The sequence below is a fragment of the Schistocerca serialis genome, chromosome 4 (assembly GCF_023864345.2).
Source record: "Schistocerca serialis cubense isolate TAMUIC-IGC-003099 chromosome 4, iqSchSeri2.2, whole genome shotgun sequence".
Classification (NCBI taxonomy): domain Eukaryota; kingdom Metazoa; phylum Arthropoda; class Insecta; order Orthoptera; family Acrididae; genus Schistocerca; species Schistocerca serialis.
Genome location: NC_064641.1, coordinates 195,151,026 through 195,176,979, shown reverse-complemented (window position 1 = coordinate 195,176,979; position 25,954 = coordinate 195,151,026). Strand labels below are relative to the sequence as shown.

General features: G+C 48.6%; 25 non-coding genes across 25 annotated transcripts; all 25 read left to right on the top strand.

Moving 5' to 3' along the window:
* The first annotated feature begins 256 nt into the window (after positions 1–256).
* On the top strand, positions 257–329 carry Trnaf-gaa (transfer RNA phenylalanine (anticodon GAA)). The gene has a single exon. It is a non-coding gene; the product is annotated as a tRNA-Phe (tRNA).
* A 540-nt stretch (positions 330–869) lies between these two features.
* Trnak-uuu (transfer RNA lysine (anticodon UUU)) lies at positions 870–942 on the top strand. The gene has a single exon. It is a non-coding gene; the product is annotated as a tRNA-Lys (tRNA).
* Positions 943–1,080: 138 nt separating this feature from the next.
* On the top strand, positions 1,081–1,162 carry Trnas-cga (transfer RNA serine (anticodon CGA)). The gene has a single exon. It is a non-coding gene; the product is annotated as a tRNA-Ser (tRNA).
* Positions 1,163–1,902: 740 nt separating this feature from the next.
* On the top strand, positions 1,903–1,984 carry Trnas-uga (transfer RNA serine (anticodon UGA)). Its single transcript has one exon. It is a non-coding gene; the product is annotated as a tRNA-Ser (tRNA).
* A 580-nt stretch (positions 1,985–2,564) lies between these two features.
* Trnaf-gaa (transfer RNA phenylalanine (anticodon GAA)) lies at positions 2,565–2,637 on the top strand. Its single transcript has one exon. It is a non-coding gene; the product is annotated as a tRNA-Phe (tRNA).
* Positions 2,638–3,163: 526 nt separating this feature from the next.
* On the top strand, positions 3,164–3,236 carry Trnak-uuu (transfer RNA lysine (anticodon UUU)). Its single transcript has one exon. It is a non-coding gene; the product is annotated as a tRNA-Lys (tRNA).
* A 138-nt stretch (positions 3,237–3,374) lies between these two features.
* Trnas-cga (transfer RNA serine (anticodon CGA)) lies at positions 3,375–3,456 on the top strand. The gene has a single exon. It is a non-coding gene; the product is annotated as a tRNA-Ser (tRNA).
* Positions 3,457–4,196: 740 nt separating this feature from the next.
* Trnas-uga (transfer RNA serine (anticodon UGA)) lies at positions 4,197–4,278 on the top strand. The gene has a single exon. It is a non-coding gene; the product is annotated as a tRNA-Ser (tRNA).
* Positions 4,279–4,858: 580 nt separating this feature from the next.
* Trnaf-gaa (transfer RNA phenylalanine (anticodon GAA)) lies at positions 4,859–4,931 on the top strand. The gene has a single exon. It is a non-coding gene; the product is annotated as a tRNA-Phe (tRNA).
* A 540-nt stretch (positions 4,932–5,471) lies between these two features.
* On the top strand, positions 5,472–5,544 carry Trnak-uuu (transfer RNA lysine (anticodon UUU)). Its single transcript has one exon. It is a non-coding gene; the product is annotated as a tRNA-Lys (tRNA).
* A 138-nt stretch (positions 5,545–5,682) lies between these two features.
* Trnas-cga (transfer RNA serine (anticodon CGA)) lies at positions 5,683–5,764 on the top strand. The gene has a single exon. It is a non-coding gene; the product is annotated as a tRNA-Ser (tRNA).
* Positions 5,765–6,504: 740 nt separating this feature from the next.
* On the top strand, positions 6,505–6,586 carry Trnas-uga (transfer RNA serine (anticodon UGA)). Its single transcript has one exon. It is a non-coding gene; the product is annotated as a tRNA-Ser (tRNA).
* Positions 6,587–7,166: 580 nt separating this feature from the next.
* Trnaf-gaa (transfer RNA phenylalanine (anticodon GAA)) lies at positions 7,167–7,239 on the top strand. The gene has a single exon. It is a non-coding gene; the product is annotated as a tRNA-Phe (tRNA).
* Positions 7,240–7,779: 540 nt separating this feature from the next.
* Positions 7,780–7,852, top strand: Trnak-uuu (transfer RNA lysine (anticodon UUU)). Its single transcript has one exon. It is a non-coding gene; the product is annotated as a tRNA-Lys (tRNA).
* Positions 7,853–7,990: 138 nt separating this feature from the next.
* Trnas-cga (transfer RNA serine (anticodon CGA)) lies at positions 7,991–8,072 on the top strand. The gene has a single exon. It is a non-coding gene; the product is annotated as a tRNA-Ser (tRNA).
* Positions 8,073–8,812: 740 nt separating this feature from the next.
* Trnas-uga (transfer RNA serine (anticodon UGA)) lies at positions 8,813–8,894 on the top strand. Its single transcript has one exon. It is a non-coding gene; the product is annotated as a tRNA-Ser (tRNA).
* Positions 8,895–9,474: 580 nt separating this feature from the next.
* On the top strand, positions 9,475–9,547 carry Trnaf-gaa (transfer RNA phenylalanine (anticodon GAA)). Its single transcript has one exon. It is a non-coding gene; the product is annotated as a tRNA-Phe (tRNA).
* A 540-nt stretch (positions 9,548–10,087) lies between these two features.
* On the top strand, positions 10,088–10,160 carry Trnak-uuu (transfer RNA lysine (anticodon UUU)). The gene has a single exon. It is a non-coding gene; the product is annotated as a tRNA-Lys (tRNA).
* Positions 10,161–10,298: 138 nt separating this feature from the next.
* Positions 10,299–10,380, top strand: Trnas-cga (transfer RNA serine (anticodon CGA)). Its single transcript has one exon. It is a non-coding gene; the product is annotated as a tRNA-Ser (tRNA).
* Positions 10,381–11,094: 714 nt separating this feature from the next.
* Positions 11,095–11,176, top strand: Trnas-uga (transfer RNA serine (anticodon UGA)). Its single transcript has one exon. It is a non-coding gene; the product is annotated as a tRNA-Ser (tRNA).
* Positions 11,177–11,756: 580 nt separating this feature from the next.
* On the top strand, positions 11,757–11,829 carry Trnaf-gaa (transfer RNA phenylalanine (anticodon GAA)). The gene has a single exon. It is a non-coding gene; the product is annotated as a tRNA-Phe (tRNA).
* Positions 11,830–12,369: 540 nt separating this feature from the next.
* Trnak-uuu (transfer RNA lysine (anticodon UUU)) lies at positions 12,370–12,442 on the top strand. The gene has a single exon. It is a non-coding gene; the product is annotated as a tRNA-Lys (tRNA).
* Positions 12,443–19,597: 7,155 nt separating this feature from the next.
* Positions 19,598–19,679, top strand: Trnas-uga (transfer RNA serine (anticodon UGA)). The gene has a single exon. It is a non-coding gene; the product is annotated as a tRNA-Ser (tRNA).
* Positions 19,680–20,259: 580 nt separating this feature from the next.
* On the top strand, positions 20,260–20,332 carry Trnaf-gaa (transfer RNA phenylalanine (anticodon GAA)). Its single transcript has one exon. It is a non-coding gene; the product is annotated as a tRNA-Phe (tRNA).
* Positions 20,333–20,873: 541 nt separating this feature from the next.
* Positions 20,874–20,946, top strand: Trnak-uuu (transfer RNA lysine (anticodon UUU)). The gene has a single exon. It is a non-coding gene; the product is annotated as a tRNA-Lys (tRNA).
* Positions 20,947–25,954: the final 5,008 nt, after the last annotated feature.

Here is a 25,954-nt window from a genome sequence, read left to right as displayed (position 1 = left end):
CTCGTTCTCCGCACACGAGTTGCCCCTGGCATCGATATAGCACGGGTTTTCTAGCGTCAGCGAAGTCAATATTACACGAATCGAGTCGACATGTTTGCTTGTTACGATGACGGAAGAAGAAGAAATGTGTGTGTAACTTCACTGCATCGGCTGCTCGCCTTTCAGCGCCCCTGTGTCTTATCAGACGAAGGTGACTGTGAAATTGGCAACGAGGCAGAGGTTAATGAACACATGCAAATGACAACCTTCAACGTCAGCCGAAATAGCTCAGTTGGGAGAGCGTTAGACTGAAGATCTAAAGGTCCCTGGTTCGATCCCGGGTTTCGGCAGGGATTCGTTTTGATGCGACGCCAATGGAATTACTCTGCGTTTGTGATAATGCAACTACCGCTGACAACAAAAATGACTCTCTCCTGTAGCTGTTCTGGTTGTCTAGTGCATGCCATAAGAGGAACTCACTAGACAACTAACTCCCCTAGAAGCAAAAGAATTAAAAATATCCTACCGACTGCATTCCTGTTTCTGTGTCAGGTGGTGAAGAACGTCTTCAACGGAACCGTGAAATGAGCGAAAGCGTGGGAAACATTGCATTCGAAATGCTTGTGAAATTTCCAATTGCCCAGTGAGTGTCGACAAAACACGTAAATTCTCTGCTCCAACGTATGAGACGTAACAACTGGGGCAATTTGTTGTTGCATCATGTGCCAGCAGTCTTCGATAGTGTGTTACGAGCTTAGCGCGATAAGTTTGTAGACAGCATTTAGGCGACGTTTTATTTGTTAACGGCCCCATACAGCGATTGCACAACAGTAAAGGACATGAGTCAATGTATAGTTGTGCGTCGTGGGAGGTTTTGCAGCCTCGTGTGAGCCCGGATAGCTCAGTCGGTAGAGCATTAGGCTTTTAACCTAAGGGCCCAGGTTTCAAGTCCCTGTCCAGGCGGAAATTTTAATACTTTGGTAGCGATTCGTCTGGTAGCGGTGGAGACGCTACAGAAAATAATGCAGCTACGCCGTTTTCTGACACCACAGTGCTTTAAACGGTAGCAGTTGCATGTGTCCGGAGAACACCGCGCTAACGGCAGTCGTGGCCGAGTGGTTAAGGCGTCTGACTCGAAATCAGATTCCCTCTGGGAGCGTAGGTTCGAATCCTACCGGCTGCGTGCGATTTTGCGTAAAGAGGAGCAAACATTTTCGCACACATGTGACATGTGTGGGCGAATGCGGGTGCAAACCAGTGACGCCATTCTCAACAAGACGAAAATTTCCGTTTTAAGAATACTGAGTTTTCGCGACGACCGCTGCTTACTCTGGCTATCGGTTCACCTCACACTGACACTGACGCTGGGACTGCAGAAAGCCGTCGCTGAGATCGTGAGTACACAGATGTGCTCGAAAGTGATGGACAGAGCGAACATCTCATTTTCTTTTTAAGAATCGCAATTTCAATCACTCGAGTGCGGCAAAAGCAGTGGTGCAGCGTTTCTTTTCTTAAGATCTCGCAGCTGCTTGGAGGTATGTCCATCGTTTTAAGACGACAGAAAACTAGCGTCAGCGGTGCGTCAGTGGGAAGTCGGTGAAGTCGCCATTGGAGCCGTAAGCCAGTAATTACGACATGCGAATCACTCGCACACCACGCAGCTGTACGATAATGCTCTTGCGTGGGTCCGCATAGCTGAGTCGGTAGAGCGTTAGGTTTTCAACCAAAGGGTCCTGGGTTCAAGTCCCTGTCTGGGCGAAAATTAATACACCTGGGTTCAAGTCCCTGTCTGGGCGAAAATTAATACACTTTCGTAACGGCTAATGGAAACCGTACAGGAAAGAGTGAGGCCACGCCGTTTTCTGCCACCAGATTGCTTCTAAAGATGGCGGTTTCAGTTGTCGGGAGTCGCTTCCGCCACCGGCAGTCGTGGCCGAGTGGTTAAGGCGTCTGACTTGAAATCAGATTCCCTCTGGGAGCGTAGGTTCGAGTCCTGCCGACTGCGAAAATTTTCTCGCTCTCAAATGGCGGACGTTCAGCTGCATCCTAGCAGTTGCGTCACTACTAAACACGTGGGTCACCAGCAATGTGCAGTGCTATTTGATCCAGGGCGCAGCGCTACAGTCGCGCCCAGAAGCCGCAGCTCATCTCCGCGTCTCACAGGCGTCCACCAGGTGTTAGTACAAGTGTCGCCTCACTGGGCAGTGCAGATGTGTCCATTTTAGCTTGCAGACGATGACGTGTGAGCTAACGCAAGTCGAATGTTTTACCGTGTGTATCTGCTAGATACTGCCTCTCATACGGTGGAGAGACTCACTCCTTCTTGTGTCTCGTTCTCCGCACACGAGTTGCCCCTGGCATCGATATAGCACGGGTTTTCTAGCGTCAGCGAAGTCAATATTACACGAATCGAGTCGACATGTTTGCTTGTTACGATGACGGAAGAAGAAGAAATGTGTGTGTAACTTCACTGCATCGGCTGCTCGCCTTTCAGCGCCCCTGTGTCTTATCAGACGAAGGTGACTGTGAAATTGGCAACGAGGCAGAGGTTAATGAACCCATGCAAATGACAACCTTCAACGTCAGCCGAAATAGCTCAGTTGGGAGAGCGTTAGACTGAAGATCTAAAGGTCCCTGATTCGATCCCGGGTTTCGGCAGGGATTCGTTTTGATGCGACGCCAATGGAATTACTCTGCGTTTGTGATAATGCAACTACCGCTGACAACAAAAATGACTCTCTCCTGTAGCTGTTCTGGTTGTCTAGTGCATGCCATAAGAGGAACTCACTAGACAACTAACTCCCCTAGAAGCAAAAGAATTAAAAATATCCTACCGACTGCATTCCTTTTTCTGTGTCAGGTGGTGAAGAACGTCTTCAACGGAACCGTGAAATGAGCGAAAGCATTCGAAATGCTTGTGAATTTTCCAATTGCCCAGTGAGTGTCGACAAAACACGTAAATTCTCTGCTCCAACGTATGAGACGTAACAACTGGTGCAATTTGTTGTTGCATCATGTGCCAGCAGTCTTCGATAGTGTGTTACGAGCTTAGCGCGATAAGTTTGTAGACAGCATTTAGGCGACGTTTTATTTGTTAACCGCCCCATACAGCGATTGCACAACAGTAAAGGACATGAGTCAATGTATAGTTGTGCGTCGTGGGAGGTTTCGCAGCCTCGTGTGAGCCCGGATAGCTCAGTCGGTAGAGCATTAGGCTTTTAACCTAAGGGCCCAGGTTTCAAGTCCCTGTCCAGGCGGAAATTTTAATACTTTGGTAGCGATTCGTCTGGTAGCGGTGGAGACGCTACAGAAAATAATGCAGCTACGCCGTTTTCTGACACCACAGTGCTTTAAACGGTAGCTGTTGCATGTGTCCGGAGAACACCGCGCTAACGGCAGTCGTGGCCGAGTGGTTAAGGCGTCTGACTCGAAATCAGATTCCCTCTGGGAGCGTAGGTTCGAATCCTACCGGCTGCGTGCGATTTTGCGTAAAGAGGAGCAAACATTTTCGCACACATGTGACATGTGTGGGCGAATGCGGGTGCAAACCAGTGACGCCATTCTCAACAAGACGAAAATTTCCGTTTTAAGAATACTGAGTTTTCGCGACGACCGCTGCTTACTCTGGCTATCGGTTCACCTCACACTGACACTGACGCTGGGACTGCAGAAAGCCGTCGCTGAGATCGTGAGTACACAGATGTGCTCGAAAGTGATGGACAGAGCGAACATCTCATTTTCTTTTTAAGAATCGCAATTTCAATCACTCGAGTGCGGCAAAAGCAGTGGTGCAGCGTTTCTTTTCTTAAGATCTCGCAGCTGCTTGGAGGTATGTCCATCGTTTTAAGACGACAGAAAACTAGCGTCAGCGGTGCGTCAGTGGGAAGTCGGTGAAGTCGCCATTGGAGCCGTAAGCCAGTAATTACGACATGCGAATCACTCGCACACCACGCAGCTGTACGATAATGCTCTTGCGTGGGTCCGCATAGCTGAGTCGGTAGAGCGTTAGGTTTTCAACCAAAGGGTCCTGGGTTCAAGTCCCTGTCTGGGCGAAAATTAATACACCTGGGTTCAAGTCCCTGTCTGGGCGAAAATTAATACACTTTCGTAACGGCTAATGGAAACCGTACAGGAAAGAGTGAGGCCACGCCGTTTTCTGCCACCAGATTGCTTCTAAAGATGGCGGTTTCAGTTGTCGGGAGTCGCTTCCGCCACCGGCAGTCGTGGTGGAGTGGTTAAGGCGTCTGACTTGAAATCAGATTCGCTCTGGGAGCGTAGGTTCGAGTCCTGCCGACTGCGAAAATTTTCTCGCTCTCAAATGGCGGACGTTCAGCTGCATCCTAGCAGTTGCGTCACTACTAAACACGTGGGTCACCAGCAATGTGCAGTGCTATTTGATCCAGGGCGCAGCGCTACAGTCGCGCCCACAAGCTGCAGCTCATCTCCGCGTCTCGCAGGCGTCCACCAGGTGTTAGTACAAGTGTCGCCTCACTGGGCAGTGCAGATGTGTCCATTTTAGCTTGCAGACGATGACGTGTGAGCTAACGCAAGTCGAATGTTTTACCGTGTGTATCTGCTAGATACTGCCTCTCATACGGTGGAGAGACTCACTCCTTCTTGTGTCTCGTTCTCCGCACACGAGTTGCCCCTGGCATCGATATAGCACGGGTTTTCTAGCGTCAGCGAAGTCAATATTACACGAATCGAGTCGACATGTTTGCTTGTTACGATGACGGAAGAAGAAGAAATGTGTGTGTAACTTCACTGCATCGGCTGCTCGCCTTTCAGCGCCCCTGTGTCTTATCAGACGAAGGTGACTGTGAAATTGGCAACGAGGCAGAGGTTAATGAACACATGCAAATGACAACCTTCAACGTCAGCCGAAATAGCTCAGTTGGGAGAGCGTTAGACTGAAGATCTAAAGGTCCCTGGTTCGATCCCGGGTTTCGGCAGGGATTCGTTTTGATGCGACGCCAATGGAATTACTCTGCGTTTGTGATAATGCAACTACCGCTGACAACAAAAATGACTCTCTCCTGTAGCTGTTCTGGTTGTCTAGTGCATGCCATAAGAGGAACTCACTAGACAACTAACTCCCCTAGAAGCAAAAGAATTAAAAATATCCTACCGACTGCATTCCTGTTTCTGTGTCAGGTGGTGAAGAACGTCTTCAACGGAACCGTGAAATGAGCGAAAGCGTGGGAAACATTGCATTCGAAATGCTTGTGAAATTTCCAATTGCCCAGTGAGTGTCGACAAAACACGTAAATTCTCTGCTCCAACGTATGAGACGTAACAACTGGGGCAATTTGTTGTTGCATCATGTGCCAGCAGTCTTCGATAGTGTGTTACGAGCTTAGCGCGATAAGTTTGTAGACAGCATTTAGGCGACGTTTTATTTGTTAACGGCCCCATACAGCGATTGCACAACAGTAAAGGACATGAGTCAATGTATAGTTGTGCGTCGTGGGAGGTTTTGCAGCCTCGTGTGAGCCCGGATAGCTCAGTCGGTAGAGCATTAGGCTTTTAACCTAAGGGCCCAGGTTTCAAGTCCCTGTCCAGGCGGAAATTTTAATACTTTGGTAGCGATTCGTCTGGTAGCGGTGGAGACGCTACAGAAAATAATGCAGCTACGCCGTTTTCTGACACCACAGTGCTTTAAACGGTAGCAGTTGCATGTGTCCGGAGAACACCGCGCTAACGGCAGTCGTGGCCGAGTGGTTAAGGCGTCTGACTCGAAATCAGATTCCCTCTGGGAGCGTAGGTTCGAATCCTACCGGCTGCGTGCGATTTTGCGTAAAGAGGAGCAAACATTTTCGCACACATGTGACATGTGTGGGCGAATGCGGGTGCAAACCAGTGACGCCATTCTCAACAAGACGAAAATTTCCGTTTTAAGAATACTGAGTTTTCGCGACGACCGCTGCTTACTCTGGCTATCGGTTCACCTCACACTGACACTGACGCTGGGACTGCAGAAAGCCGTCGCTGAGATCGTGAGTACACAGATGTGCTCGAAAGTGATGGACAGAGCGAACATCTCATTTTCTTTTTAAGAATCGCAATTTCAATCACTCGAGTGCGGCAAAAGCAGTGGTGCAGCGTTTCTTTTCTTAAGATCTCGCAGCTGCTTGGAGGTATGTCCATCGTTTTAAGACGACAGAAAACTAGCGTCAGCGGTGCGTCAGTGGGAAGTCGGTGAAGTCGCCATTGGAGCCGTAAGCCAGTAATTACGACATGCGAATCACTCGCACACCACGCAGCTGTACGATAATGCTCTTGCGTGGGTCCGCATAGCTGAGTCGGTAGAGCGTTAGGTTTTCAACCAAAGGGTCCTGGGTTCAAGTCCCTGTCTGGGCGAAAATTAATACACCTGGGTTCAAGTCCCTGTCTGGGCGAAAATTAATACACTTTCGTAACGGCTAATGGAAACCGTACAGGAAAGAGTGAGGCCACGCCGTTTTCTGCCACCAGATTGCTTCTAAAGATGGCGGTTTCAGTTGTCGGGAGTCGCTTCCGCCACCGGCAGTCGTGGTGGAGTGGTTAAGGCGTCTGACTTGAAATCAGATTCGCTCTGGGAGCGTAGGTTCGAGTCCTGCCGACTGCGAAAATTTTCTCGCTCTCAAATGGCGGACGTTCAGCTGCATCCTAGCAGTTGCGTCACTACTAAACACGTGGGTCACCAGCAATGTGCAGTGCTATTTGATCCAGGGCGCAGCGCTACAGTCGCGCCCACAAGCTGCAGCTCATCTCCGCGTCTCGCAGGCGTCCACCAGGTGTTAGTACAAGTGTCGCCTCACTGGGCAGTGCAGATGTGTCCATTTTAGCTTGCAGACGATGACGTGTGAGCTAACGCAAGTCGAATGTTTTACCGTGTGTATCTGCTAGATACTGCCTCTCATACGGTGGAGAGACTCACTCCTTCTTGTGTCTCGTTCTCCGCACACGAGTTGCCCCTGGCATCGATATAGCACGGGTTTTCTAGCGTCAGCGAAGTCAATATTACACGAATCGAGTCGACATGTTTGCTTGTTACGATGACGGAAGAAGAAGAAATGTGTGTGTAACTTCACTGCATCGGCTGCTCGCCTTTCAGCGCCCCTGTGTCTTATCAGACGAAGGTGACTGTGAAATTGGCAACGAGGCAGAGGTTAATGAACACATGCAAATGACAACCTTCAACGTCAGCCGAAATAGCTCAGTTGGGAGAGCGTTAGACTGAAGATCTAAAGGTCCCTGGTTCGATCCCGGGTTTCGGCAGGGATTCGTTTTGATGCGACGCCAATGGAATTACTCTGCGTTTGTGATAATGCAACTACCGCTGACAACAAAAATGACTCTCTCCTGTAGCTGTTCTGGTTGTCTAGTGCATGCCATAAGAGGAACTCACTAGACAACTAACTCCCCTAGAAGCAAAAGAATTAAAAATATCCTACCGACTGCATTCCTGTTTCTGTGTCAGGTGGTGAAGAACGTCTTCAACGGAACCGTGAAATGAGCGAAAGCGTGGGAAACATTGCATTCGAAATGCTTGTGAAATTTCCAATTGCCCAGTGAGTGTCGACAAAACACGTAAATTCTCTGCTCCAACGTATGAGACGTAACAACTGGGGCAATTTGTTGTTGCATCATGTGCCAGCAGTCTTCGATAGTGTGTTACGAGCTTAGCGCGATAAGTTTGTAGACAGCATTTAGGCGACGTTTTATTTGTTAACGGCCCCATACAGCGATTGCACAACAGTAAAGGACATGAGTCAATGTATAGTTGTGCGTCGTGGGAGGTTTTGCAGCCTCGTGTGAGCCCGGATAGCTCAGTCGGTAGAGCATTAGGCTTTTAACCTAAGGGCCCAGGTTTCAAGTCCCTGTCCAGGCGGAAATTTTAATACTTTGGTAGCGATTCGTCTGGTAGCGGTGGAGACGCTACAGAAAATAATGCAGCTACGCCGTTTTCTGACACCACAGTGCTTTAAACGGTAGCAGTTGCATGTGTCCGGAGAACACCGCGCTAACGGCAGTCGTGGCCGAGTGGTTAAGGCGTCTGACTCGAAATCAGATTCCCTCTGGGAGCGTAGGTTCGAATCCTACCGGCTGCGTGCGATTTTGCGTAAAGAGGAGCAAACATTTTCGCACACATGTGACATGTGTGGGCGAATGCGGGTGCAAACCAGTGACGCCATTCTCAACAAGACGAAAATTTCCGTTTTAAGAATACTGAGTTTTCGCGACGACCGCTGCTTACTCTGGCTATCGGTTCACCTCACACTGACACTGACGCTGGGACTGCAGAAAGCCGTCGCTGAGATCGTGAGTACACAGATGTGCTCGAAAGTGATGGACAGAGCGAACATCTCATTTTCTTTTTAAGAATCGCAATTTCAATCACTCGAGTGCGGCAAAAGCAGTGGTGCAGCGTTTCTTTTCTTAAGATCTCGCAGCTGCTTGGAGGTATGTCCATCGTTTTAAGACGACAGAAAACTAGCGTCAGCGGTGCGTCAGTGGGAAGTCGGTGAAGTCGCCATTGGAGCCGTAAGCCAGTAATTACGACATGCGAATCACTCGCACACCACGCAGCTGTACGATAATGCTCTTGCGTGGGTCCGCATAGCTGAGTCGGTAGAGCGTTAGGTTTTCAACCAAAGGGTCCTGGGTTCAAGTCCCTGTCTGGGCGAAAATTAATACACCTGGGTTCAAGTCCCTGTCTGGGCGAAAATTAATACACTTTCGTAACGGCTAATGGAAACCGTACAGGAAAGAGTGAGGCCACGCCGTTTTCTGCCACCAGATTGCTTCTAAAGATGGCGGTTTCAGTTGTCGGGAGTCGCTTCCGCCACCGGCAGTCGTGGCCGAGTGGTTAAGGCGTCTGACTTGAAATCAGATTCCCTCTGGGAGCGTAGGTTCGAGTCCTGCCGACTGCGAAAATTTTCTCGCTCTCAAATGGCGGACGTTCAGCTGCATCCTAGCAGTTGCGTCACTACTAAACACGTGGGTCACCAGCAATGTGCAGTGCTATTTGATCCAGGGCGCAGCGCTACAGTCGCGCCCACAAGCTGCAGCTCATCTCCGCGTCTCGCAGGCGTCCACCAGGTGTTAGTACAAGTGTCGCCTCACTGGGCAGTGCAGATGTGTCCATTTTAGCTTGCAGACGATGACGTGTGAGCTAACGCAAGTCGAATGTTTTACCGTGTGTATCTGCTAGATACTGCCTCTCATACGGTGGAGAGACTCACTCCTTCTTGTGTCTCGTTCTCCGCACACGAGTTGCCCCTGGCATCGATATAGCACGGGTTTTCTAGCGTCAGCGAAGTCAATATTACACGAATCGAGTCGACATGTTTGCTTGTTACGATGACGGAAGAAGAAGAAATGTGTGTGTAACTTCACTGCATCGGCTGCTCGCCTTTCAGCGCCCCTGTGTCTTATCAGACGAAGGTGACTGTGAAATTGGCAACGAGGCAGAGGTTAATGAACACATGCAAATGACAACCTTCAACGTCAGCCGAAATAGCTCAGTTGGGAGAGCGTTAGACTGAAGATCTAAAGGTCCCTGGTTCGATCCCGGGTTTCGGCAGGGATTCGTTTTGATGCGACGCCAATGGAATTACTCTGCGTTTGTGATAATGCAACTACCGCTGACAACAAAAATGACTCTCTCCTGTAGCTGTTCTGGTTGTCTAGTGCATGCCATAAGAGGAACTCACTAGACAACTAACTCCCCTAGAAGCAAAAGAATTAAAAATATCCTACCGACTGCATTCCTGTTTCTGTGTCAGGTGGTGAAGAACGTCTTCAACGGAACCGTGAAATGAGCGAAAGCGTGGGAAACATTGCATTCGAAATGCTTGTGAAATTTCCAATTGCCCAGTGAGTGTCGACAAAACACGTAAATTCTCTGCTCCAACGTATGAGACGTAACAACTGGGGCAATTTGTTGTTGCATCATGTGCCAGCAGTCTTCGATAGTGTGTTACGAGCTTAGCGCGATAAGTTTGTAGACAGCATTTAGGCGACGTTTTATTTGTTAACGGCCCCATACAGCGATTGCACAACAGTAAAGGACATGAGTCAATGTATAGTTGTGCGTCGTGGGAGGTTTTGCAGCCTCGTGTGAGCCCGGATAGCTCAGTCGGTAGAGCATTAGGCTTTTAACCTAAGGGCCCAGGTTTCAAGTCCCTGTCCAGGCGGAAATTTTAATACTTTGGTAGCGATTCGTCTGGTAGCGGTGGAGACGCTACAGAAAATAATGCAGCTACGCCGTTTTCTGACACCACAGTGCTTTAAACGGTAGCAGTTGCATGTGTCCGGAGAACACCGCGCTAACGGCAGTCGTGGCCGAGTGGTTAAGGCGTCTGACTCGAAATCAGATTCCCTCTGGGAGCGTAGGTTCGAATCCTACCGGCTGCGTGCGATTTTGCGTAAAGAGGAGCAAACATTTTCGCACACATGTGACATGTGTGGGCGAATGCGGGTGCAAACCAGTGACGCCATTCTCAACAAGACGAAAATTTCCGTTTTAAGAATACTGAGTTTTCGCGACGACCGCTGCTTACTCTGGCTATCGGTTCACCTCACACTGACACTGACGCTGGGACTGCAGAAAGCCGTCGCTGAGATCGTGAGTACACAGATGTGCTCGAAAGTGATGGACAGAGCGAACATCTCATTTTCTTTTTAAGAATCGCAATTTCAATCACTCGAGTGCGGCAAAAGCAGTGGTGCAGCGTTTCTTTTCTTAAGATCTCGCAGCTGCTTGGAGGTATGTCCATCGTTTTAAGACGACAGAAAACTAGCGTCAGCGGTGCGTCAGTGGGAAGAGCCAGTAATTACGACATGCGAATCACTCGCACACCACGCAGCTGTACGATAATGCTCTTGCGTGGGTCCGCATAGCTGAGTCGGTAGAGCGTTAGGTTTTCAACCAAAGGGTCCTGGGTTCAAGTCCCTGTCTGGGCGAAAATTAATACACCTGGGTTCAAGTCCCTGTCTGGGCGAAAATTAATACACTTTCGTAACGGCTAATGGAAACCGTACAGGAAAGAGTGAGGCCACGCCGTTTTCTGCCACCAGATTGCTTCTAAAGATGGCGGTTTCAGTTGTCGGGAGTCGCTTCCGCCACCGGCAGTCGTGGCCGAGTGGTTAAGGCGTCTGACTTGAAATCAGATTCCCTCTGGGAGCGTAGGTTCGAGTCCTGCCGACTGCGAAAATTTTCTCGCTCTCAAATGGCGGACGTTCAGCTGCATCCTAGCAGTTGCGTCACTACTAAACACGTGGGTCACCAGCAATGTGCAGTGCTATTTGATCCAGGGCGCAGCGCTACAGTCGCGCCCAGAAGCCGCAGCTCATCTCCGCGTCTCACAGGCGTCCACCAGGTGTTAGTACAAGTGTCGCCTCACTGGGCAGTGCAGATGTGTCCATTTTAGCTTGCAGACGATGACGTGTGAGCTAACGCAAGTCGAATGTTTTACTGTGTGTATCTGCTAGATACTGCCTCTCATACGGTGGAGAGACTCACTCCTTCTTGTGTCTCGTTCTCCGCACACGAGTTGCCCCTGGCATCGATATAGCACGGGTTTTCTAGCGTCAGCGAAGTCAATATTACACGAATCGAGTCGACATGTTTGCTTGTTACGATGACGGAAGAAGAAGAAATGTGTGTGTAACTTCACTGCATCGGCTGCTCGCCTTTCAGCGCCCCTGTGTCTTATCAGACGAAGGTGACTGTGAAATTGGCAACGAGGCAGAGGTTAATGAACCCATGCAAATGACAACCTTCAACGTCAGCCGAAATAGCTCAGTTGGGAGAGCGTTAGACTGAAGATCTAAAGGTCCCTGATTCGATCCCGGGTTTCGGCAGGGATTCGTTTTGATGCGACGCCAATGGAATTACTCTGCGTTTGTGATAATGCAACTACCGCTGACAACAAAAATGACTCTCTCCTGTAGCTGTTCTGGTTGTCTAGTGCATGCCATAAGAGGAACTCACTAGACAACTAACTCCCCTAGAAGCAAAAGAATTAAAAATATCCTACCGACTGCATTCCTTTTTCTGTGTCAGGTGGTGAAGAACGTCTTCAACGGAACCGTGAAATGAGCGAAAGCGTGGGAAACATTGCATTCGAAATGCTTGTGAATTTTCCAATTGCCCAGTGAGTGTCGACAAAACACGTAAATTCTCTGCTCCAACGTATGAGACGTAACAACTGGTGCAATTTGTTGTTGCATCATGTGCCAGCAGTCTTCGATAGTGTGTTACGAGCTTAGCGCGATAAGTTTGTAGACAGCATTTAGGCGACGTTTTATTTGTTAACCGCCCCATACAGCGATTGCACAACAGTAAAGGACATGAGTCAATGTATAGTTGTGCGTCGTGGGAGGTTTCGCAGCCTCGTGTGAGCCCGGATAGCTCAGTCGGTAGAGCATTAGGCTTTTAACCTAAGGGCCCAGGTTTCAAGTCCCTGTCCAGGCGGAAATTTTAATACTTTGGTAGCGATTCGTCTGGTAGCGGTGGAGACGCTACAGAAAATAATGCAGCTACGCCGTTTTCTGACACCACAGTGCTTTAAACGGTAGCTGTTGCATGTGTCCGGAGAACACCGCGCTAACGGCAGTCGTGGCCGAGTGGTTGCGGCGAGCGGACGTGCCCGTCGCGAGCTCCGCTAGCAGCTGTGTTTACATCGTTGGTCGTCGTGGTTTGCAGCGGCCTGGTGTCTATACTCAGCGTGTTTCTTCTCTTTTTGTAAGTTTTTCAAGGATTTATTGTGGAAAATGGTGTCGTACAACCGGTCCAATACTATTCAGTTGTTGTTTGATCGCGAATTTCCGCGTCCCACGGCTTTTGAAATACATCATTGGATCCGATCGGAATTGCAAATAGACCCAGCTTTGCTTGACGGTGTTCATTTAGATTTTATTGTTAATTCCGTGTTCTTGAAACTCCTTGATAGTGAACTATGTGAGCGTTTGGTGGCCGTCAATGGCGGGGTTCGGAAGTTTAAACATGCTGATGGGACTATTAGTGACGTGCAGGTTCTACATGCCGGTTATGGTGTACGAAATGTGAAGGTTTTCCATCTGCCTTTTGAAGTGCCCTTGGATGAAATTCGCCGTGCATTAAGTTTATATGGGACTATCTTTGCTGTCACTAAAGATTATTGGTCGTCCGCGTATGTTTATCAATGTGATAATGGCGTCCGTACTGTGCGGATGGACTTAAAGAAACACATTCCGTCCTTCGTTATCATAGGCGGCCATAGGGCTTTCGTCTCCTACACCGGCCAACCTCCAACGTGTTCTCTCTGTCATTCTACTGAACATATGCGGAATTCTTGTCCCCGTCGGCGCCCTGTGCAGTTGCCCCTAGAAAACTCAGGTAGTTACGCAGGTGCCCTTCTTAGAGGTTCTCCGCCACCGGCTGACTCTTTAGCTCGTGAACCGGTTGTTGCGGGTGTGTCTATTCTTCCTAGTGTAATTGTTGTTCCACATACGCCTGTTGTTGACAATGTCCCTGACGTTAGCACTGAATGTCGTCCGACCAACCGTTCTGCTCCGTTGCAGGAGACGACTTCCGCGACTTCACTTGTTAATGAACGTGTTCAGAGCATTCCGGAATCAGGTGCTATTACTGTCGCCGTTTGCGACACCGCGCCTGCCTCAACGGTTCTACAGTGTCAAACGTCCTCCCCATGTGATGTTGCTACTTCAGTGCCTGTTGTGTCGGACATCCCTGCTGGGGATTGTGCACTTACTGCCACTCCTGACAAGGTCGCGGACTCCAACCCATCCCCCAGTAACATTACTGCTCCAGCGGATACCTTGCACCTTTCTCCGCCTCACGCGGAGAACTTGGTTATGGATGTAGAACAGCACTCTGTTGCCTCCGTACGGAACGTAAAGACCAAGTTGCAGGATACTGACTTTGCCACGCAACGAGAAAAACGTGTGCGAGAACAAAGTCGGAAACTTAAGGGTATGCTAGGAAAGGGTACCGGCGGCCGGGAAATTTCGCCCCCTTCGAAAAAGATTAGTCCTGACACGGAATCTCGTAAACAGCGCAATTCGCAGACTCGCGCGTCCAGGAAAACCGCGTCGGCTGACCCTACCGGCGGCAGTCTGTCGGACGGAGACACGACCAATCCTACGCCGCTCTCCTGGGCGGACGATGAAGACATGTAACTGCCACGGTACCCTGCTTTCCGTCTCCGGTGCGCCTGCAACTTGCCGGTGACTCCCTTTCAAAAAATTTATCTGTGTGCCCTACACCCATGCGTCCTGTAGCCACATGGTTCAAATAGCCACGTTAAATATCAACTGTATTGCGGCTCCTCAGAAATTGCAAGTCTTGGCAAATTTTATCCAACATTGTCGGTTTGATTTTATTTTTCTACAGGAAGTGAGCGTTGTGTGCCTTGATGTTTTAACGGGGTATTCCGCCATTTATAATGTCGACCCGGAAGCTCGGTGTGGTACCGCTATTTTATATAAGTCTGCAGAAGAGCCCACGCGCGTCCAACGACTACCGACCGGCAGGGGGATCTCGTGCGTTATCGGAGGCCTGCAACTAGTTAACATTTACGCTCCGTCTGGCACTAGTTTCAAGAGGGCGAGAGCGAGATTTTTCATTGAAGATGTACCCACCTTGATTGGTAGCCCGACGCTGCCCGTCGTGTTGGGGGGCGATTTTAATTGCGTGGTCGCGGACAGTGATCAGTTTCCTACGGCTCATAAGTGCGTTGACCTTGATCGTCTGATTGCAAGCTTCCAGTTAGCAGATGTGTGGCGTGTTCTCTATCCTCAACAGCAAGTTTTTACGTATTTCTATCGAAATGGGGGTAGTAGACTTGATAGGTTCTATGTGTCGACCTGCATAGCAGATCACCTAATCAGTGCTGACGTTGCCCCTGTTTGTTTTTCCGATCACTGCGCCTTCATTTGTGACCTTCGCGCGCCGCAACTCCGCCAGTTACGTCGATCTCGGGTGTGGAAGTTTAACGTGACCCATGTCCGTGCCCCCTCGTTGCGTCGGCAGATTCACGATACGCTCTCTTCCTGCGGCGAAAAGCTGGCTAACTATGCCTCGGTTGTCAATTGGTGGGTTCACCTGGCCAAACCGTCCATCCGTGCTGTTTTAAAGTGTTTTAGCGCCGAAGCTGCGCTGTGGAAACATAGAACCACTGAATTTTATTATCAGATTTTAAAAGATGCCGTCTCTCTACCAGATATTGTTGATGAGCAATTTCTGCTTCAGTTAAAGGCTGTGAAAGCTCAAATTTTTAAATTGCAAGCCCAAGATTTTCAGGGCTCCTTACTTAGAAGCCGCTGTGTAGGGACGTTTGATGAGTCACCGACTATTCACCATATCGAAAGAGAGCGGAGACGGGGTGCTACTAAATTTATTCGGTGTCTTAGACTGGAGACTGGGGAGCGACTCACCACTGAGAGGGACATTCGTGCGTACATTTTTGCCCATTTTAGTGCCGCGTTACAGCGTAGCGACCACGATAGGGCGGCAGCACATGTCCTCATGGGTGAAATGCGGAACCTGCTTACACGTGAGGACAATGACACCCTCCTTTCCGCCATCACGACGGAGGACATGAGCGATGCACTCAGTTCGTCTGCTCGAAACAAGTCCCCAGGCCCTGACGGAATTCCTTTAGAATTCTACCTCGAGTTCTGGGATCTCTTAGAACCTATCCTCACGAAGGTCGCAAATGAATTGCTGAGTGGCCTTCCGTGTCCGGCAGCGTTCCTAGAGGGTATCGTCATTCTTCTCCCTAAGACCGCTGGGGCTGACAAAGTTGAAAACTTCCGCCCTATCACGCTGTTGAACAGTGACTACAAGCTTTTCAGCAAATGCGTCGCAACCAGGCTGCACACTGTGATGCGAAAAATCATTAGCCCTTTCCAGATGTGCGCTGTGACAGGGAGGGGTATCCTTGCCGCCGTGAGCACGTATAGGGACGTCGTGGCTCACACTGCTGCCACACGGACTCCAGGGGCGATTCTCTCGATTGACTTTCGGAAGGCTTTTGATAGGATTAACCACGATTACCTCTTTGCCTTGTTAGGTCACATCGGCTTTCATATGAACTTTGTCTCCGCTCTTGATAATGTCCTAACGAGAGCGTCTTCTCGCATTCTGATAAATGGCACCCTTTCGGCTCCCTTTAGGATTGCACGGTCTGTGCGGCAAGGATGTCCCCTCTCTATGTCCCTCTTTGTTATCGCTCTTGACCCCCTCCTCCGCCGAATTGGGCGCACTGTCAGTGGGATCGATGTAGAGGGTGTACGGGCGTCGTGCATTGCGTACGCCGACGATGTCGGCGTCTTTATACGACAAGGAAAGGACATCCCTTTAGTTAAACCTGTGTTCAGTCTTTTTGCCCAGGCTACCGGTGCGGAACTGAACCCGCATAAAACAGTGCTACTCCCAATAGGTGCCTGTCGCAACTATGCTGCCGATTCGTGGTACACCATAGCTGCCTCCCACATGTTGCTCGGCATTCAATTCTTTGCTTGCCCCATAAAGATGGCCGCTCATAACTGGCGCCGTATTTCCACAACTGTCAAGGGTCTCATGGTTCGTCACGCCACCCGGAAATTACATCTTCTACAGCGTGTTGAGTTGATCAATGTTCACATTTTGGCTAAAGCGTGGTATGTGGCTCAAGTGCTCAACGTCCCACCTCCGTTGGCACGCACGATCAGCCAAGCTGCACACTGGCTGCTGTGGCGTGGCCATATTTTCAAGGTGAAACTTGCCACATGTACCCAGCCTCCGTCTCGCGGAGGACTAGGTCTCGTAGATGTCAGAAAGAAATGTTCTGCCCTGCTAGTCAACAGAATTGCCACCATTGTCGAGAACAGCCCCCACAGTACGACGGCTGCCCTCTTCCGCGCCCATGAGCCCCTTTCTGACAGTGCACCGATCGATGTCTCGCGGATACCTTACAAGCTTGCTGTCTTCAGAGATTTTTTCTTGTCCCGCAGTTATCATGTTTCACTAGCTCGCGACCGCAGGACGCGGTCTTCCACCTCTTTGTATCGTGAGATGATTGGTTTGTCACCACCGAATAACTTAGTCCGTCAATGTCCCCACAACAACTGGGTTCTTGTTTGGCAAAACGTCAGCAACAAGTTGTTACCGGCGGAAGTGCGAAGCACGTGGTATACGGTCATCACTCGCACTGTGACCACCAACGACCGACTGGCGACTATTCACCTAATTCCGTCCTCTAAGTGCGAGTACTGTGACGAAAGGGGTACCCTTGAGCATCGGTTTCTTTGCAGAACCACACGACATGTGTGGGCTATTTCCTGCGACATGCTCGCACTCATTAACAGGACTGACAAGCGGTCTTTTTCGCCGCTCACGGCTGTCATCCCCGACATTAAACCCTTTCCGCAATCTAAGCGAAATGCTACAATGTGGATTTTAGGGCATACCACCTACGCTATATTTGCCAAGAATATAATTGATCCAGTCGACTACTTGTTTTATCTGTGGGAGCGCCATGAAACGCTCCGGAGGACAGCCTCATATCAGAGATGCTTTCAGCGCTTTCTGCAAATCCCCATTGAACAGCAATTTCGGAAAGTCTTCAATCGGGCACCGACTGTTTTCCACTCTTAATGACGACGTCGATCATGGTCCTGCAATGTGAACAGAAGTAATAGCGTGTTGACGTTATGAAAGAACTCAGAAACAGAAAACTGAAGAACAAACTAGAACCACATTGAAATGACAAATAATGGAATACAGCATTATTTTCTTTCTTCCTTTCCTTTGACTGTTTTCATGAATTTCCTTTTTCCTTTCTTTGCGATTGGAACGCACTTTCGTTTTATTTCGAGTGTGCTTTTTACTCCCCTTCGAGGGTTTAGTCTTCCTTTCTTTCAATATGTATTTCGCTTTCTTGTTTCCTACGGGGATCGCTTGCTTTAAAATTCCATGTTGCTAATTTGCTCGCTTCTTACGTGAAGACAGCATATTCAATATCTTCCACTCCTTTCACATTCCTTTCCACGAGAGGTGTTTTGTTTTTAGTTGCCAAATTATGTGCCATTTCATTCTTTTTTTTTCCCGTTATGGAGAAATAGAGTTTGCTCATTTTTTTCTCTCCGGTTTATTCCTTACTTTCATGTCCCGGCAGAGTTGCGGGCTTCTAAGCTCTTCGTGTTTTCTTTTCCTTTTCCCACTGCACTCCTTGTGGCTCTCTTCCAGCGGGAAACGCTGCCTTTCTATAGTTTTGGGGCGATGTTTTCGTTTCCTTTATGGCTCCCATTACTTCTTTCCTCTTTCTCCAGCCAATGCGCTACCATGTTAAGCTCCCCACTCTTTATCACGCCAGTCGGCAATTAATAAATCAACAACAAAAAAAAAAACAAATATTTAACACAATTTAAAAGGAAATTTTCAAATACAACAACTTCAGTAGCAAAAAAAAAAAAAAAAAAAAAAAAAAAAAAAAAAAAAAAAAAACATAAATAAATAAATAAAAAAAAATAAAAATAAAAAAAATAAAAAAAAACGCAAAACCAGTAACCTACACTAACTCAGGAGGCGACTGAGTGACAGGTCTGGGGGAGTCACTGTGGCCAGGCCTCGGGACATTCGACCCCTGCCCTCTTCGCCTCTGCCTGCCTGTTGCTCTGGATGCCAAAATAAAAAAATATATATAAAAATGAAAGAAAAAAAAAAAATCCTACCGGCAGCGTGCGATTTTGCGTAAAAAAAAAAAAATCCTACCCGCTGCGTGCAAATAAAAAAAAAAAAAAAAAAAAAAAAAATCCTACCGGCTGCGTGCGATTTTGCGTAAAAAAATAAAAAAAAATAGAAAAAAAAAAAAAGAAAAAAAAAAAAAAAAATCCTACCGGCTGCGTGCGATTTTGCGTAAAGAGGAGCAAACATTTTCGCACACATGTGACATGTGTGGGCGAATGCGGGTGCAAACCAGTGACGCCATTCTCAACAAGACGAAAATTTCCGTTTTAAGAATACTGAGTTTTCGCGACGACCGCTGCTTACTCTGGCTATCGGTTCACCTCACACTGACACTGACGCTGGGACTGCAGAAAGCCGTCGCTGAGATCGTGAGTACACAGATGTGCTCGAAAGTGATGGACAGAGCGAACATCTCATTTTCTTTTTAAGAATCGCAATTTCAATCACTCGAGTGCGGCAAAAGCAGTGGTGCAGCGTTTCTTTTCTTAAGATCTCGCAGCTGCTTGGAGGTATGTCCATCGTTTTAAGACGACAGAAAACTAGCGTCAGCGGTGCGTCAGTGGGAAGTCGGTGAAGTCGCCATTGGAGCCGTAAGCCAGTAATTACGACATGCGAATCACTCGCACACCACGCAGCTGTACGATAATGCTCTTGCGTGGGTCCGCATAGCTGAGTCGGTAGAGCGTTAGGTTTTCAACCAAAGGGTCCTGGGTTCAAGTCCCTGTCTGGGCGAAAATTAATACACCTGGGTTCAAGTCCCTGTCTGGGCGAAAATTAATACACTTTCGTAACGGCTAATGGAAACCGTACAGGAAAGAGTGAGGCCACGCCGTTTTCTGCCACCAGATTGCTTCTAAAGATGGCGGTTTCAGTTGTCGGGAGTCGCTTCCGCCACCGGCAGTCGTGGCCGAGTGGTTAAGGCGTCTGACTTGAAATCAGATTCCCTCTGGGAGCGTAGGTTCGAGTCCTGCCGACTGCGAAAATTTTCTCGCTCTCAAATGGCGGACGTTCAGCTGCATCCTAGCAGTTGCGTCACTACTAAACACGTGGGTCACCAGCAATGTGCAGTGCTATTTGATCCAGGGCGCAGCGCTACAGTCGCGCCCAGAAGCCGCAGCTCATCTCCGCGTCTCACAGGCGTCCACCAGGTGTTAGTACAAGTGTCGCCTCACTGGGCAGTGCAGATGTGTCCATTTTAGCTTGCAGACGATGACGTGTGAGCTAACGCAAGTCGAATGTTTTACCGTGTGTATCTGCTAGATACTGCCTCTCATACGGTGGAGAGACTCACTCCTTCTTGTGTCTCGTTCTCCGCACACGAGTTGCCCCTGGCATCGATATAGCACGGGTTTTCTAGCGTCAGCGAAGTCAATATTACACGAATCGAGTCGACATGTTTGCTTGTTACGATGACGGAAGAAGAAGAAATGTGTGTGTAACTTCACTGCATCGGCTGCTCGCCTTTCAGCGCCCCTGTGTCTTATCAGACGAAGGTGACTGTGAAATTGGCAACGAGGCAGAGGTTAATGAACACATGCAAATGACAACCTTCAACGTCAGCCGAAATAGCTCAGTTGGGAGAGCGTTAGACTGAAGATCTAAAGGTCCCTGGTTCGATCCCGGGTTTCGGCAGGGATTCGTTTTGATGCGACGCCAATGGAATTACTCTGCGTTTGTGATAATGCAACTACCGCTGACAACAAAAATGACTCTCTCCTGTAGCTGTTCTGGTTGTCTAGTGCATGCCATAAGAGGAACTCACTAGACAACTAACTCCCCTAGAAGCAAAAGAATTAAAAATATCCTACCGACTGCATTCCTTTTTCTGTGTCAGGTGGTGAAGAACGTCTTCAACGGAACCGTGAAATGAGCGAAAGCGTGGGAAACATTGCATTCGAAATGCTTGTGAAATTTCCAATTGCCCAGTGAGTGTCGACAAAACACGTAAATTCTCTGCTCCAACGTATGAGACGTAACAACTGGTGCAATTTGTTGTTGCATCATGTGCCAGCAGTCTTCGATAGTGTGTTACGAGCTTAGCGCGATAAGTTTGTAGACAGCATTTAGGCGACGTTTTATTTGTTAACCGCCCCATACAGCGATTGCACAACAGTAAAGGACATGAGTCAATGTATAGTTGTGCGTCGTGGGAGGTTTTCGCAGCCTCGTGTGAGCCCGGATAGCTCAGTCGGTAGAGCATTAGGCTTTTAACCTAAGGGCCCAGGTTTCAAGTCCCTGTCCAGGCGGAAATTTTAATACTTTGGTAGCGATTCGTCTGGTAGCGGTGGAGACGCTACAGAAAATAATGCAGCTACGCCGTTTTCTGACACCACAGTGCTTTAAACGGTAGCAGTTGCATGTGTCCGGAGAACACCGCGCTAACGGCAGTCGTGGCCGAGTGGTACAGTCGCGCTTGCGACACCGTGCTGGTCGGACGTATCAGTGCTCCGCTCCGCCACGTGTTCACAAGGCGTGTTTTCCACTCATATTTCTGTGTGCAAGTGTTTGTTATTCTTCAGTTTATATCGTTTTCCATTTGTATTTTTGTTGCGGTCTTATTGTAGCGGGTTAACCGCTCGCTATCTGCTGCAATGTCCAGGTTATTTCCGCGAAAGTGTACACTGCGTTTTGATTTTGACAAGTCCACCCGATCTGTGCAACCGAGTTCACTGGAGATACATGACTGGATCGTTGATGTTATTGGGATTACATCTGACCAAGTGCACACCGCCTATTATGATACCGAGCAGTATTGTTTCTTTGTTAAATTACTGAATCCTGTATTACTGGAGAAGATCATGACGAAGCACGGAGGAAGTGCTATTTTCCGACACCGGGACGACTCTGTAAGTACTGTGCTCATTTCCAATGCCGATGTAGACTACACGAACGTGCGTATTTTTAACTTACCCCCTGAAGTAGAAAATTGTTATTTAAAGGAGGTACTGTCCAAATTCGGTGACGTTAAACAGATTCGACATGAACGGTGGTCAAGTCAACATAGGTTGCAATGTTACAGTGGCGTTCGATCTGTAGAAATGCATGTCAAACAGAATATTCCATCCCATATACTTGTTTGTGACTATAAGGCTCACGTTACTTACATTGGCCAAACACCGACCTGTCATATCTGTAATGAGAGTGGTCACTTGCGTCAAGACTGCCCCAGGCGCATGTTTGTGTTGAAGAATTCCCTCCAGCAGCGTAAAAGGCTTACTTTGGCGGATGTAGTGGCAGCCAAGCCGATGACAGAGATTGGGCTCCCTAATTCTGAAATGCCTTCGGAACAGCAACAGGAAATTCGCTCTGAGGAGTTTCCGGTTCTGGTTCGGAGAGAAAAAGGTGCGTTGCCCCCTGCCAAACTCGATGCCGCGACCAATAAGAGGCGCAGAACTTGTGACAGCAGTGGCTCTGATAACGACACCTCTAGTGCGCATGAGACCGCGAAAAAGGACGATCAGGAATCCGGCTCGGAAGCGAAAGCTCCCATCGGTGAGGCTATTGTGGACGCTTCTCCTCCCACAATTTCAAGTGCCGATACTTCCGTGGAAGTTAAGCAGTTACCGCTGGCTAGTGCCTTAGAACTTCCGCTACAGCCAACTCAGGCCGACCAACCTGTACGTGTGGCTCACATTCCTGCAGGAAGTACACACACAGCGGCCTGTGATGGTGGTATACAAACATCTCTGAGCGCAAACGGTACACATCACGTGGCAGCCGCTTCGGTTCAGGACTCACAACAAGGGAAATGTCAACAACTCCAGGAAATAATACAAACACAGCTGTCCGGGTCTGTCGGTGACAACAAACAGCTGCGGGCAGAGAATGTTGCCAAACAGGCTGATAGTGCGAGTGATAGTTCAGCTGCTCGCTCGCCGGCGGTGTCGCCGCGTGCCATCCCTTCGCGGGATGTGCCGGGAGAGCAGCTTGACATCACCCACGACCCTCCCACGCCGCCAGCTGCAGAGGTGCTCCACAGTGTCCGCCCCAGGATCCGAGTGCAACCTAATGTAAATGCTGTGCGTAAAAAGAGTAAGAACAAAGACGCACGAATACAACTCAGTGACGTCACAGACACGAATTTCCCGGCCACAAATATGGAATGGCATGAAGATGTTGCCCTTTAAAGATATTTGCTCCTTCCGCCTCTTCCACGTACTGTCATAATGTCGCAGGCCTATACGATCACGACATTAAATATTAATAAAATCCGGTCGGAGGTGAAACTGAGTGCCTTAAAACAATATCTCTATGAGTCGGGTACAGATATCGCTCTTTTGCAGGAGGTGGCCATGCCACACTTAACTCTTCCTGGTATTGTTGCTATTACAAATTTTTCCCCCGACTCGAACGTGGGGACTGCCATCTTACTTAGAGAAGGCATTCCCGCCACTCAGGTTGACAAGTTAGATTCCGGTAGAGGTGTGGGTGTCACCGTTTTTGGCGTCACCATCATTAACTTGTACGCGCCTTCTGGCAGTACCTACAGGGCGGAAAGAGCAAACTTTTTTAAGGAACAAATCATCTATTTGTTACGGAAAAATCCCGAACGTGTTATCATTGGAGGTGATTTTAATTGTGTTTTATCCCAGAAAGATCAGTCCCCGAATTTTAATTATTCGCCTGAATTAAAGCGTCTCGTGACCGACCTCAAACTGAAAGACGCGTGGGAAATTAGGTACCCGACCTTGGTACGATTCACACACATCGTCGCGAATTCCTGCAGCAGAATTGACAGGATTTATGTTTCCGACGTTTTAGAGAATGTCTTGTTACAAATTGAAACAATACCCTCCAGCTTCTCTGATCACAGTGGTGTCGTTGCGTGCCTGAATTTGCTGCCCCAACCAACGCGTTGGTATAAAAATCAATGGAACTTGAACGTCTCCTTATTAACGGATGCTGACCTAGAGGCGGCGGTGCGACGCGCTTGGGAGCAGTGCTTGCGCACTACCGCAAACTTTCGTAGCACCATAGCGTGGTGGACTCAGCATGCAAAACCCAAACTGCGAAAAGTTGTTATATTCTTCGGTATTGAAAGAGCAGCCGCGATAAAGAGGACGATGGAGTTCTACTACACTATCTTACGCGACCTATGTGATAGAGCCGACGCCGCGCACACCAGAATAGACGACATTCGAAAAATAAAGGCGAAATTAATCAATCTTAAGAGGATGCAACTGGAAGGTCTTAAGATCAAATCCAAAGTGAAGTCGGTCAGGGACGATGAAACAGCCGCTCTATACCACCTTGTCAAACATGCTAAGAACAGAAGGAGGACTTTTATTGAGGCCCTGAAACTCGGTGATGGCACGACTGTCGACACCCAGCGAGAGATTATCAAGGCACTACACGACTATTTTGTTGACACCTACACGTCAGCGGCTACTCATGACGGCTGCTATGACGAACTGTTTAGTGCCATTTCCTCTACTATAACTAGAGAAGACAATGACACAATTTCATTAGAATTTAGTAATAAAGATGTTTTGGAGATTGTCTGCCACTCGCCGATCAGGAAGTCCCCTGGTCCTGACGATTACCCATTGAATTTTACAGGAGGTATTGGCACCTCATCGGGGACAAAATCACCCAATTAGTGAACGAAGTTTTTCAAGGGAAGCCTATACCACTTGCCTTTAAGGAATGCACAATTGTGCTTATCCCTAAAGGCAGAGGTACCAAAAATATCGCCAACTTCCGCCCCATTTCATTGTTAAACTCCGATTATAAAATAGTCGCCCGTGCAATCAACACGCGAATGATGCCCCTCACTGCTAAATTCATTGGACGTCAGCAGACATGTGCCTTCGGGAGAACTGTATTGCAAACGGCAGCTTTTTACCGGGATATCATTGCGTTAACGAACGCCAGTAACGTGAAGTGTGGGCTGATCTTTCTGGACTTTTTTAAAGCCTTTGACCTCGTCGCTCACGAGTACCTCCTTGAAACTATGAAAAGATTCGGTTTCTTGCAGAACGCGATTGACATGATCACAAACATGGCACTGGGGATCAACGCAAGGCTTTCTGTCAACTCGCAACTAACCCAACCGATTCAAATCAACAGAGGGATTCCACAAGGCAGCCCTTTGTCCATGTTACTTTTTGTTCTTTCACTCGAACCTCTGTTACTCCAACTGCAGGCGAAACTCACAGGGCTAACACTTTCAGGAGAAAAAACTGTCGTAGGCGCCTATGCCGACGATGTGGGTGTGGTTGTCCGCAATGAGAATGATATCACCACTATAGCGGCTCACCTCCAGCAATACTGTTTAGCGTCGGGGGCTAAATTGAATGACAAGAAAAGTAAATTTATTAACCTCTGTGGCCTCCAGCATTTGCGAGTTGGCTACGCTCAGGAAGTCAGCGTCCACAAGGCTCTCGGCATCATATTGACGGCGTCCTCTTTACAGATGGCGGCGGCAAACTGGAGGGAAATAGTGCGTAAACTTAACGGTGCTCTCATTGACAATTCTCACAGAAGCCTCAATCAATTTGATCGGATTCATCTGGTCAACTCCTGTATTTTATCCAAAGCCTTCTACACGGCGCAGCTCCTGCCACTGCCTGCAGTCATTGCTAAGCAAATTATGTCGAAGGTGACCAATTTTATTTGGAGAGGGGAAATTTTTCGCGTGTCTGCCAAAACTGCGACACTCCACCTCCAGAATGGAGGGATGGGATTAGTAGATATCAAGGTGAAAGCGATGGCTCTCTATGTTACAAGGACGACCGCTATAATAAACAATGATCCTTCCGGCATTACAGCGCAATTATTCACTGCCGTCAGGCCGCAAAGTCTTGACCCACCGCTGAATATTCAGCCCATCAGTTATCGGCTAAAACATATCAGAGATTATTACCTTTCACGGAGCTACATCAGTCAAGAGGTCATAAACTCTCAACGTTTAACTGCACAAGCCATAATAGCGGACTGGAGACAACACGAAGGAACGAATCCTTTGGCAACGAAGCTCGGTGGCATGAACTGGGATATTATATGGCGCAATGTCAGTTCCCGTGTCCTCAGTTCCGATGCTCGCACTGCCTGGTACAAAGCCATCAATGATGTGGTTAGCACGAACGAGAGGTTACATAAAATCGGGCTCAGTGACACCCCTCTCTGTCGTCGCTGCCAACTGACGGATACAGTTATCCACCGTTACACCTGCGGGGACCGTCTCCAGAACTGGGTTTGGCTTCGACAAAAAATAGCTCTTCTTACCAGGACTACAACCGCCAATGTTTCGTC